The sequence below is a fragment of the Fistularia commersonii genome, chromosome 21, assembly GCF_037954325.1.
Source record: "Fistularia commersonii isolate RoL2024-O1a breed Wild chromosome 21, RoL_Fcom_v1.0, whole genome shotgun sequence".
NCBI classification, from domain to species: domain Eukaryota; kingdom Metazoa; phylum Chordata; class Actinopteri; order Syngnathiformes; family Fistulariidae; genus Fistularia; species Fistularia commersonii.
In genome coordinates this window covers 4,976,883-4,989,929 of record NC_141304.1, presented here as the reverse complement: position 1 = coordinate 4,989,929, position 13,047 = coordinate 4,976,883, and the positions used below count along the sequence as shown (strand labels likewise).

General features: G+C 43.0%; 1 protein-coding gene across 4 annotated transcripts in view; it reads right to left on the bottom strand.

Moving 5' to 3' along the window:
* sulf2a (sulfatase 2a) overlaps window positions 1-12,621 on the bottom strand; it is a 34,257-nt gene extending 21,636 nt beyond the window's left edge. For all 4 annotated transcript variants that reach the window (XM_086167812.1, XM_086167814.1, XM_086167813.1 and 1 more), the window contains exon 1: window positions 12,472-12,621. The gene's annotated coding sequence lies outside the window, so the exon portion shown is untranslated. The remainder of the gene's footprint in view (window positions 1-12,471) is intronic.
* Window positions 12,622-13,047: the final 426 nt, after the last annotated feature.

Sequence of the window (13,047 nt, the reverse complement as noted above, 5' to 3'; positions counted from 1 at the left end):
CCCTGAAGCCCTGACCTCCCTCTGATGTGTATCCGAGGAAGGAGGCGCAACTCTCATGTACGCCCACGCCCGAACACGAACGCATGCACACCCTTTAACATGCAGACTAATTAACAAGTGTAAAATCAATATGTAGGACACAGTTAAATGCTTTATATTAATATTTCAGTGGAAGAAAAATGATTACAACGAATGTAGTATATTGATAGTTTGGAGTGAAGTGCTGCCGTTAAAAACAGAATCAACTTATTTTCTGAAAAGTTAACAAAAGAAAATACAGACTGACTCATTTGACAGTTATTGCTCTCCTGAATGGTATTTATCTGTAAAAATGAATTTTACATGTTAAAAAGGTATAGCTTTTAAGGCTAGTGAAAAAAAGTTGTTTTGAATTTTTGGCTCAAAACTTAAACATATATACACTTAGCACAGGGGAGTAAAGATTTAAATGTCAAATTTACATATTGGAGCTGCTAATGAGGTTGCTAATAGGAGTGCAGAAACTACTGAACAGCTCCAATGATGAGATTGAGAGAGAGAGAGAGAGTGATAGGGAGGCAGAGAGAGAAGATAAACCACCTGCCAAAAAGTATGTATTATAGCGCTTCATCTTTTCTGCCCCCCCTGCACAGACCCCTGTCAAGGTCACAGTAGTGGTCTTTTGGACTTGATTCCTTCCTTTTAGCCATCCATTAAGCAGCTGTCAGAAAGGCAGCCAACGGATCACAACCAAAGGCGGCGTCCCGGGGTTGTGATCATAACCCCCCCAAATACACACACCCACACACACACACGCCTCATTCCCAACACTTCACCTGGAATCTACAACGGGTATGGTAGAGGAGGGCAGTACGAGTCAAACCTCTGCTCCCAGGGGAGAGGACACTTTGATTACATTTTAGTGTCCTTGACTAGTGAAGCTGCTGGGAGCCTGTTTCGCTGTGACTGCAATTGGTCACACTGCAGTGGGATGTGAAAAATATTCAGGTGCAAAGTCCAGCGGATTTTCACAGGTGGTAGAAAAGGTATGTGTTGCGATTTCGCCCTTAACATATTCTAAAGCTGCACTCCATCGGCAGCCAGCTGCCTGCACACACAGTTTTCACTTTTCACTCTCGTCTTCTTGCTATCCTTCCTTCTATCTGATTCTAAATATGGGGCAAAAAAAAACAAGGAATTGTATTTTGAAGAAGAATCCCTCCAAATGTGGATTGTCTTTCTGTTAGCCTCCTGTTACCCAACGAGGAGATGCATAAATGTGTTTAGAATTCATATTTTCCACTTCCCATTAGTTTAGGATTGGTGTTATGATGCCTGCGGCCAATAATTTGTGAAAGTTCGAGTTCACTGCAAGAACATCCAGTGCAGGGCCTGAAGCGGAGTTCAAGTGCTTCATCTATTGGGAGCGGTGATTCAGAATAAACACATAAAAAAATAAAAGTGGCAAACTTTCAACTGTCACATACAGATGATGAAAATAATTACACCCACGAGGAAACATCATGTTCAGACAATGGAACTTTACTGCAGAGCCTACAGGGAACACTGACAAAGATTTAGTGATTGACAGACTGTCCTGAGATCTCCAACTAAATAAAATTGTAAATGGCAGATGATGATACTGTCAAGACTGTAAAAGACATGGTTGTCTTTTTCTCTCTGGAATGTCTCTGCATCACACATAATGGTACTCAGAGGCAGTTTTAGAAATGCTATGTTCTATTGATCCTTATTTTATGAAAATAGTTAACAGATGATATGCAACTATGTCATTTAGTCTAATAGCACCACAAATTGAATGTGTTATTCAGCTTATCTTCTTATATAATCTTGACAAGTCGCCTTTCATTTTTGCAAAACAAATGTGTTTATATGTTGTGTGAAATAGATTTGCATCACTGGGCTGTATCATTAGTACAATTCTGGGGACGTGCCTCAATCAAAGCATGGGGAATTGGGGGGATGGATTGTGTTTATGCAATTTGAAATGCAACTCCCTTTTGCAGGACTTGATATGTTATACGATGAAAAAAGTCGAGTGAAAAAAAACAAAACATTCAAAAAAAAAAAAAAAAAAAAAAAAAAGACTAAGCAGCAGCTTGATCAAGTTCATCACCCCCGTGTCGCAATTAGCACGGTGCCAACAGTGAAGAGCGAAGCCCTATTTTACTAATAGAGTAATTACTGCACCCGTCAGCTGGCGCTCTGACCTAAGCCCTGCACACCTTTAATTCTTTCTATCACATTCCCATCAGCAGTGATGAAGCATATAAAAACACAAGACCAAACACGACATGGAGATATACCAAGAATCTTCAAGCACATAGGGATTACGGAGACCCTTTGAAATTTTTAATCGTGCATCTCAGAGAAAAAGGTCAGATCTGCGACAAATGTGCTGAGGATGAACCGAGGATGAATGTCTGTGTTTTGACGAGCGATATATATTAAACACTGCAATCCTACATTTGAAGTAGAGGAGGCGGGCGAAAAAAAGCAAATCAAGATGCACTTAAAATGGACAATAAATTAATAGGGTGAGGAGACAAGAGAGACAGAACACTGCCTGGGAGGATAGAGGAACATTGTTTCACCACTGGAGGGATTCAATTAAATCTCTCCATCACAGTTTAAGGTTGTGTAAAAATGGTATGAGCAAATGAAATGAGCCTTAACCAGAATCCTCACCAGCTGTCCTGCATTTTTCAAAGGGTTCGGGCAGCCATGGCGTACTCGGTGTCATCTTGTGTTTGGTAAGCTTTTTGTTACACACACTCGTGATTATCAACTATTAGAGCAATTATCTTCACGGCGGGACAACCGGGTGGGAGAAAAGTCTCTTCTAAGGAATTCAAATGAGAACTTCTTTCAGCACCGTTGCTCCAGAAAGCTCAAGTTAGCTGAGTTGTTATGCAAGTGGTGAGAAGAGTTTTTTTTTTTTCCCTCTCTACGAAGAGACGCGCGGACACACATACACACACTTCTTCACGGCCAGCCACCTTAACACAAAATAGAGAGCCGACTTCCAGGCCAGCCGATGGGACATGACACACCGCAAGACAATGAGCTGCTTCAGTGTTGTTACTATAATGCTTGCCAAGCGGTCTCGGTGTGTGTGGTGCCTCAGGTTGGCACGCTCAGAGGGGGCTTTATTAGGGAGCCGTCCTGAGTGTCCGGCACCATGCCCAATGTTGACAAAGCCTGGTATCGCCTGCTGTCAGCCCATTATATGTGCACCCGGCGGAAGGAATCAATTAGGCTTGGCTCAAAACAGAGCACTTTAATATTTGACTTTTAATCAGTAGGGAAAAGGCAGGCTGGCGCATGACAGAAAACTGGTTTCGCTCTTGACACCCGTGTGGAAAAGGAGGGAGGGTCAAGCATCGCGTCAGACAACTCGCATCTCATACCCCAGAGATATAAAAATAGATAAATAAAAATCATATCCAGCATCAGGCTAACCCTCAAAAATGCAAAGGAAAATAACCCATTGTCACTCACGACATATCAAAAGCAACTTATGCAACCGGCTGCAAAACAACCAGAGCTCTGTGCAAGACACAGTGATATTAGAAGAAAAAAAAACACATTGATGAGATCTTTACTCGCCAGATGGATTATGCCTTTGAAGAGTTTTCTCTTGAAAGACTCGGTCTTTATCCCGCACCATTGAAGACCCTCTCTGCCAGCGAGAATAGGAGGGAGAGCGAGGTGGATGCTGTCCTCATGCTGGGGTTTTGAAGTGGAGATCAGTCCTCAAACAGAATACCTTACCAAAGACACATCATTCACCTGTCTGCTCCTAGTAGTGTCACCAAAAGAAGAAGGTTTAAAAGGAAAAACAATAAAATAAAGACAAAAATGAATAAATAAATAAATAAATAAAATAAATCAAGGAAAAGTTCCCTCAAATGCCCTATCAGGAAAAAGTTATGGAGCCTGGTGTACTGTATTCAAAAACCAAAAAAGTTGACTACTTCTGCTATAATAGACAGTTATTTGTTCACCAGAATGTAGAACTGATTACGGTAATGATTTTCCTGCCAGAGATTATATGAGTCAGCCGTGCACAGCTGTGCACATAATATGCCCACATGTGCCAAGTGCTGTTTCCCAACTGTTCACACTGAGTGACTCTGGTTTCATCAGCGTAAGCATGTTAGCAGTAAACAGGCATCAAGGCGACTTTTATACAGTGTGGATGTGCAATATTTACATTTAGTTTCTATTAAAAAGAGAAAAAAATCCTCCAACTCAATTCAAATACTGATTTAAAGCAGGAAATGTGGACTGCGTTACTGCTGCTTGTTTAGTAAAGACATGAAGCTGGTGTACAGCCCAAAGCCGCGGGGGGCAAAGGCAATTTTTCAGCTGGTTTAATAATTCTCTGCTTTGGAGCCTGCTCATTAATTCTCATGACTATTTCCCTCAGCCACATCTCTCTCCCACTCTCACTCTTCTTTTTTTTTTGTAATTACTGACATGAACTGATTTGAACTGATGGCCACTGGGGGCTGGCTGTGTGTATTTCCGTGTGTGTGTGTGTGTGAACACAACGCATCACCCACAGCTATATGATCTCAGATTTCCGCTCAGTTGAGCCAGCAGTCGTGTATCTCTGACTTGAGCTAAATGAAACACCAACCACAACCAGGCAGGTGATCTGGAAGATTTGCAATTGTCATAACAGCGGCCAGTTTTATTGTTCATTTCCTGGGTCAGATCTTTAGTAATCCGGCTTATTTCTACTAGAAAGTGACAACTAACGGTTGAAGTGAATAATTGTGATTCTCTTGTTACAGTGGCGCCTGTCAGTGGACGGAATATATTAGGCAGCAAGTGTCAATATTTTGCAATGATGTGCTGGAAGCAAAGAAAACGGAATAATGTAATGGCGTGAGGGACTTTGATAGACAATTTGCACGGAGCGCTTCCAAAAAACTGAAGCTTGCTTGGCATGTTCTTGGTTTGCAGCAGAAAGCACCCGCCAGATGTGGAACAAGGAAAGAGAGTTAGTGAACTGACAACAAGGGCAGTTACTTTTCAACTCAGTTACTTTTCAACACCTTCACCCTCGCTAAGAAACTAAAGCGACACACAGATCAACCTATATCCACACAGGTCATATCTTGATCTAAAAGAAGGATGATTTTTGCAAACCAACACAAAATTTTGCCGGTAAAAAAGATCAATTCCTCACCCACTGAAATAGAATTTCAAGCGAATGTCGCAAACTTAATCGAAAGTTTTGCCTTGTGCCTCTGTACTGTACTACCAGAACTTCTTCTTTCTTTAATGTCTTTCGATTTTGATCTCTTAAAAATATTTTTTCACAGCTCCATTCGGCCAGGAACCCAACGTCAATATGACTCAGCTTCAGTGTGAACATGCTGTATTCTTTGAATCTGCTGCTGCGAACACAGGAGGTGAGACTGAAAAACTTCTGAAAGCGAACACAAACTTCAGAGTGTACGGTATTTGTTAAGGGAAAAAGAGTAACTCTAACTTCTTATTCTCCGCCGATTTATATTGTCAGATCCCTTTTCTACTTTCGGTCCTGCACTTCGTTCTCCTGGCTTATCCTGCACTCACAGCAAGTTCACATCCAGGAACTATGTATGACTCTTAGAATGTATTTTTATGGAAATGTTTGTTTGTCTCTATACATGACTGTCAATGGTGACTCCGCCTCACGCTCAATGAAAGCTGGGATAGGCTCCAGCATCACTGCATTCCTGAGTGCAATATAAGGAGTAGATAATGGATGGATGGATGGATGTATTTTACAATTAAGAAATAAGGAAGGCATCCAGCCTGAAGCCATCGGTTGGGATGATTTTTTTTCTCAGTCGAGGTCTTAGCTCAAACCGCTATGGCTTCCTACTTTTGAAATTCGTCCAAATCTATTTCATGCAAACTTAATTTTGTGATATTTTTTAAAGGAGATATGTAGAACAGGGTAATTGTGATAAAATGTCACAGCTAAGACTTCCCGGTGGGAGAGTGCGCGGCACTTTTGTTGCTCGATTTCTTTCTCACTTTTTTTCTCAAACAAAAATTCGCTTTTAAGTGTTAGGATTAAAAGGCACCGAACAGTGTTATACAAAAAGGATGTACGGCAAATCCACCCACACAGATTGTAACTTTATGAATTTTAAGAGTGCTCACACAAAGCGTGTTTGATTCATGCTGTGTTTCCTTAGATGACAGGCAATTGTTTAATATTACCTTTGGAAGAAGAAAAAAAAAAAGTCTCATTTTCACATAAATGCCTCAGACACACTGGGACATTTTTAGCACTACTGATAATGATCACCTCCTGTGTGTAATGCTAAACAAGCACTGCCTGCATTCAGTCAGTAAGAGGAATAAATCTTGAACCTATTTGTCTGACGGAGCAGAAAAACAGCTGCTTTCACCCTGCTCTTTACATTACAACGCCAACCGCCATGGCCGTGACCACGTTTTTTCACCGGCACGCAACTCTTGATCTCTCAAACGTACAAAGCCTTGTTTTATGTCAGGAATGGATACGAACGATCCACGTTCTGATCAGACGAGTATTCATGACAAACACGTGGCTGACCCGGGAGAGCCGACCCAACTTTAATATTGACATGAAATTCCTTGGAGACTTATTCTGCGCAGACACAACCAGGAATCTGTTTCGGTATGTGCAGCAATGCTAAGAATATGCAGGGTATAAGCCCCCCGTATTTCCCGCTGCCAAGGCACGTCTCTAATCCCAGCTGCTCTCTGTCAAGGCCGGTTCTGCCAGACACTCAAAGAAAGGTAAGACTGGACAACTGTGCCTGTCAATCTGTCCGTCTCTCCATCTGGAGCAATAAAAAAAAAAAAAGAAAAAAAAAGTATATAACCTCTGTCGAGGCCTGCCTTGCACTGCAACTCATATTTCTCGATTAGTTAACACGCAGAAGCCAGTGACCGGTGAACAACACAAAAACAATAACTTTTCATTTTGCAACAACGATACAAAACACCAGAGACATCTTTCACAGGATTTTATTTGGCCAAAAATGACATCCACATCGAGTTGTTGCGGTCAATAGATTCCACAAGCTTCGAGTGGCAAAAGTGATTTGCTTTCATTTTGTCGCACTAAAATAAAAGGACTGACAGATTTAATATAAAAAGGCAGTGAGTGGGAGAAAGAATGGAGGCGACTGGAACAGGTTGTGGGTGACATGGCGATGTGACAAGCGTTACAACGGAGAGAAAATGCCACACCTGGCCTTGTCCTTGATGTGAATAAGAGGATGATACATCAGAAAGTGACAGGGCGGAAAGATGAATATTACCCAGGCAAAAAGGAAATGAAGAGAAAGTGAATATTTTTAGCAGCCAAGTAAAAATACACGAGGGGATCATTTCGTATTTCTTCGTATAAAGCACCCCTGTGTTGATGAATCACGCCTTATAAGTTATAATAATCTTCTGTTCTTCGGAGAGACGACCAAAACTGCGATGGCATTTCCAAGCGCCGAGATCAAAAGTCCCAAGTAACTAGATTAAACCTCAGAACTTCATCATCTTCTGACTATGATATGCCGGGATGAGTCATCTCGTCTGTTCAGGCTGATCCCGACGAAGTTCGACTGAAAGGGTAAATGAGTAGGAGCTGTCTTTTCTTTGATTACATTCTAGTCACCAGGCAGGAGGCGGATTGACTTCAAGAGGCCAGAACCCGTGTACTGTCCCTATCGATCCTTCGTCACTCGGGCTGTCTCTTCTCCAATTAAAGGTTCACCAAACCACATCCAGAAACTGCTCCTGATGAATACTTTCTCCTGCCGACATCTCACTGTCACACTTGGTGCACTGCCTGACTTTGGTGCTTTCTCACCTTGCTCCCCACTTTGCCCCCCCCCCCCCCCCCCACTCAGCCGAAGCGAACGCAGAGCCCGACAGAGCAACAGCGGATCCCACAGTTCATTAAACATAAGCATGGTTAGAGAGTCCTAGTCTTTGTACATCATAGAGAATCAGTCGCTTCACTGGGAGACAGATTTTAAGGATTAGAATGATTTGAGCTGCTTTGGTTTGGGTGTCGGGCATGGAAGAGTAAAATGTGCCTGAAATTGAAATTAAATTCAAAAAAAAAAAAGGAAAAGAAGAGATAGAGGACAAGGAGAAGTGTGTCAGTGAGGGTGGCTGACATGAGGGAAACAGAAATCCCGTCTGAATCATTGATTTAATTGACAGCTGCTAAGACGGATACAAGAAATCTGTCTGTTTCTGAGGAGCTTAAATCGCCCTCTTTGAGGGTGCAGTCAGGAAAAACAGTTCAGTCACAGGTCAGTTTTGCCTCCGATACTGTGGCCTTAAACCTTTAGTCCCACTGCTTTGGTAGAGTGAAAAATCCAATTTCAGAGCGGCGTAATTCCATAAACCTTATTAGGCAACACAATGACTGGAACATCCTGAGGGAGGGGTGCGGGCGGGGAAGAGCTGGGATAGCTGAAGTTGTGACCAGGGCTAAACACAAAGATGGAGTGAGGGTGACAAACACAGAAATGGAGATCAAGGTGTAAGCTGGAGTGTAGCGAATTGGGGAAATGACGAAGACAGGGGTGCTGCAGCTACGCTGCACAACATTGCCAATAATAGGTACAGCATGATGAAATGGACGATGCATAGCGCTTAACTTGCAGCAATGAGGGTGACAAAATAAACTGTCACTTTGTCATTCGATGTATTTTTTTTCCTCTTAGATTTTTGTGTTTTCAAGCACCAAGCCTGAACATGAACTAGGCCTCCTGCGGTATATTTATATGAGTATAATCATAGAACTAATAATGCTTTACCTGATATGGATTTATGGGCTCTGCCATCCCATCACCACTGCATCCTGCATTCATTTAATTGCAACATCAATGGGCCACTTAGATTGCTGTTATCCAAGTGCTCACATTGATTGTGTGCCTAAATCCTGGGGAGTGGGGTGTGTCTGTTTGTTTTTGCCATCCTAATGCACTCACCTCAGTCAGGCCAGAGCCAGTACCAGGCGGTGGAGGAGACATGTTCCTTAATGAAGGAATTGCAGACGAGAGGAACATTCTGTCTGATAGAAATCTCTCTGTATGAATTAACGCCTCGGATAGAGGACAATGCAGATGAAAATAATTGTGGAAATAATTACAACTAAGGTAATGAGATTTGGCTTATCAGATACAATAAGTGGAGAAGAAAATAGCTTTGAACCAGAGCCAGAGTTTGGCGCTGCTCCAAAATCTCCCAATCACCGCTCTTAGCAACAGCAGTTAATACTGTCATAAATTATTTACAGCTATAACAAAACTGTAGCAAAAGGCCAAGGATATCCCCGGGTTCTAAAAGCTGACTATGGGAGACTGCGAAAAAGATTTAATTTTTCTATTTTTTAGTGATATAGCCCGGTGCTACTGACATCTTTGCTGTTTGATACAAGTGAGAAGGGGTCTTTACTGTCACTCGTGAGACAGACAGAGCAGTGAAGCCTTGCTCTGTGGCCAGCAGGGTATAATTACACTTCCCCATGGGGCACCTCAGCTGCAGCAGCTCAGCCATATAGAGGGGAAAAAAAAGGACGAAATCTGATTGTGCTCACACATAGCCTGTCCACCTACAGATCAAGTACACACACACACACACACACACACACACACACACACACAATCGCAGAGGAGCTACACAACGCATGCATGCGCACCTTCATGCCAGCACCCTTCGCTTTATTTGATCCTATCAGCTGTCGACCGCTGGTGAGACAGGGGTGTTCAAGCTGTTGTCAAAGAGCCCTTCAGCCTCTATCATTAGACCTGAGAGGAGCGGCAACATTGAGATTTCGACATTTACATAGCAATCCCCCTCCCCGTGCTGCCTCATCATACGACCTCTAAGCTAAACCTCATACATACAGATGAACTGGAACATGCGAGTGTTACAGAATGTCGGGCGTCTTTTCATAAACCTTAAGGACTGAATGCGAGACAAGATTTTCGTTATATTTACATCACCTAAAACACTAAAAAAATGTTTAAAATGCGCACAACTATGGAGCACGCGAATACATTGCGATCACATTCATTTTTTTACATCCCATACTCCATTGTAACTCATTTGCATCGAAATTATGACCTCGGCATTTCTGCTGCTGTTCTATTTTTGTCTTTTTATGTCTTTGTACAAAATGCTTAGATTCCAACTGGGGTATGGAAGGCATGACTGAAATCTAGATTCTCACATGGAAAAAAAAAAAAAAAAAAAAAAAATCAGAATAATTTCAGCCTATATCATATTCCTCTCTTGTACTGTATAAGCAGCCGTGGAACCAAAATGTAATGTAACATGTAGAAGCAAAATAAAAAAGGGCTGAACAAGGAGTTGACTGAAGCTAATTGGAGAAAACGGCTAAGCAACCCTCAAATGTAGCCAAAAGGTCAAGTTGGTTGTGAAAATGAGTGGACACTGCCCTGATGGCCTGAAGGTCCACAGAAAACCGGGGTGTGCTGTCACCTTGTCTGCTGTCACTGATAATCTGCCACCTGCCACCGCGCTGCCCCCATGGCTACGGATGCGGCTGCATATATCCACAATGGATTTGTTGAGAGCACTTCCTCCCGAGCATGGCGATGGGGGAACATGTCCTCTGCTTTCATCAACAGCTTGAGTCAACAGCCTCAGCATTAGCATACGATACATATTCATGGTGGTGTCTCCCTTCAACTGCATCGCCAGGTCTCCTGCACAATTTCCAGCCATTTTTTTTGTTGCTTTTTTACAAACGGCTTGTCAAGCGCTCCATTTTCACCTGGAGTCCCACACGATCCTTTATGTATTCATAGCACGGCTGCCGCAAACAACATCAACAGGTCTCAAGGTCGCCACTCCCACTGATTATTTGTGTGTCTTTGTGTGTGGCGTCCAAGTGTCACATAAAGAGGGGTGGACGCGAGAAGAAAAACAGGATTGAAAAAACTAATTGGAGAAATTAAAGTATAAAAACCTCTATGCTTATGTTTATTGGATGAACGAGAAAACGAATTCGGACAGCGCGACTGCACCCATTGTTCACGGCGTTGAATTCAAAACCCGAAATTCGAGCTTTGTGTGTTTCGAGGTGAAATTAGGGGTTGGTTATCTGGGCGTGTGCGTGATTGTGCATTTGCTTGGCTGTAGTGTGAACATGCCTGGGGACTAGCTGACAGGTAGACTTAGCAGGAGAATCCTCCACTTGCGGTCCACTGGTATCTCAGCGAGAAAGGAGGCCAGTTGATGTGGGGGTTAGAGCTTCCATGACAGAGTGCGCTGTGATAAATAATGAATGCTTAAAGAATGTATCTCTCTCAGCTTCCTTACGTCGGTCCATCCCTTCATCCCTCCATCCTTGCATTTGTTCATTCGTCCAGGCAGACTGCTACAAACAGCATGTGCCATTCAGCTGTCTCTACCATAAATATTTCAGCCTCTGGGTCAGCGCTCGCAGCCCCCCCCCCCCCTTCTCCTCCCACTCCACTCCACCGCTCTTAACCATCAACACTTAGTGATGACACAGCCTTTTGACCCATAAGGGTATTGACAAAACAAGGATATTGAGTAAATTTACAGGGACAAGCCATGTAGTCTAAAGCCAAGAGGGATGCCATAGGAGTGGCGGTGGCTTTGTGATGGCTACAGTTGAATGAATGAAAGCTGAGGGGCGATAAATCCACGATCGCAAAAAAGGGTTGTAAACACTCGAAAACTCGACCTGCTCTACCCTTAGAAAAAAACAGCATTTTTTTCACGAACGTTATTGTAGCTCTAAATTTAGCCAGGCACTGTTCAGCAACTCCCATGATTATATTTGGCTGAGTAAAGCCAGGCGCTGGGAGACAATGAGTGCTCCATATTTCAAAATACACTAGCCGGTTAGATGTGTTGAAGACAAAGGGAAGTACTCCGAGAAAAAAAGCAAGAAAAAAATCAAAACGAAGGAGCCGGGAACACTGTATTGACTTGTTTCAGTAAATTGGGTGGAGTATAAGTGATGTTATAACAGTCCCTGAGCAGGACAAGGAATATATAGAAACATCACTTTCGAGATACACGTTTAGAAAAGAAACAAAAACAAAAAAATGGCACGAGACAACAGCATCCAGCTCAAAAACCACAAACTTCTCCCATAGTACTCCTCGCTTATCTGATAGATACTCTCAGCAGTGTCTAGAGAATGAGAGGTCTCATCTCTCTTACCCTGATAAGAAGTGCCGTTAGTGACTCCATGCATAAATCTCAGAGAGGAACAGGCTGGATCAGAGCATTCAAGTGTAAACTAGGGCAAAGCTTTAGCACTGTACCTTCTGCTACTCTGGAAGCAAGTCCTGTAGAGGAGCATGCGATCACATGCCCAGTGATACACATGCGGTCCTCTGTAAACGACCACAAACACACACGCACACACAAACGCACACAGAGTGGAGGTTCACACACCTGTTTCTGGCCAATCCAGAACCATTTAGTCCTGTCTGGGTTGCTCTGATCGGGTCCCCTGTGTTGGCAGAGTGAGGAGATCGTCTCGCCCCCCACGCAGCCCGGTGCAGACAGCTCGCTGTTATAGATGCACTGACAAGTGAAAGGAGGGAGGCGTGGTCTCACATGAGATAAATAAAAGAGGGTGGAAAAGAGGGAGGAGAGAGTCTCCCTCTATCTACAATTCAATTTCCCCCTCAGTTTGTTTTCCAGCTGCGTTTCTATTTCCCTTTCTCTCTTTTTATGGCATATTCTCAATGTTACTGTAGGGCTTCGTCTACCATCTTCTTCTCCGTGCAGAATTCCTCGCCTATGCCCCTTCTTTCCATTACTTTTAGCTTTTTGTTTGAACTTCGTTCTCCCCTTTATATATATTTCCCCTGCATCTTTTTTTTTCTCAGCTCTGATTCACGGGGAAATCCGTGTGTGTGTGTGTGTGTGTGTGTGTGTGTGTGTGTGTGTGTGTGTGTGTGTCAGAGAGAGAGAGAGAGCCAGTGAAAGAAGGAAGCTTTGGCCATCTGTTGGAGCCTGTGAGCT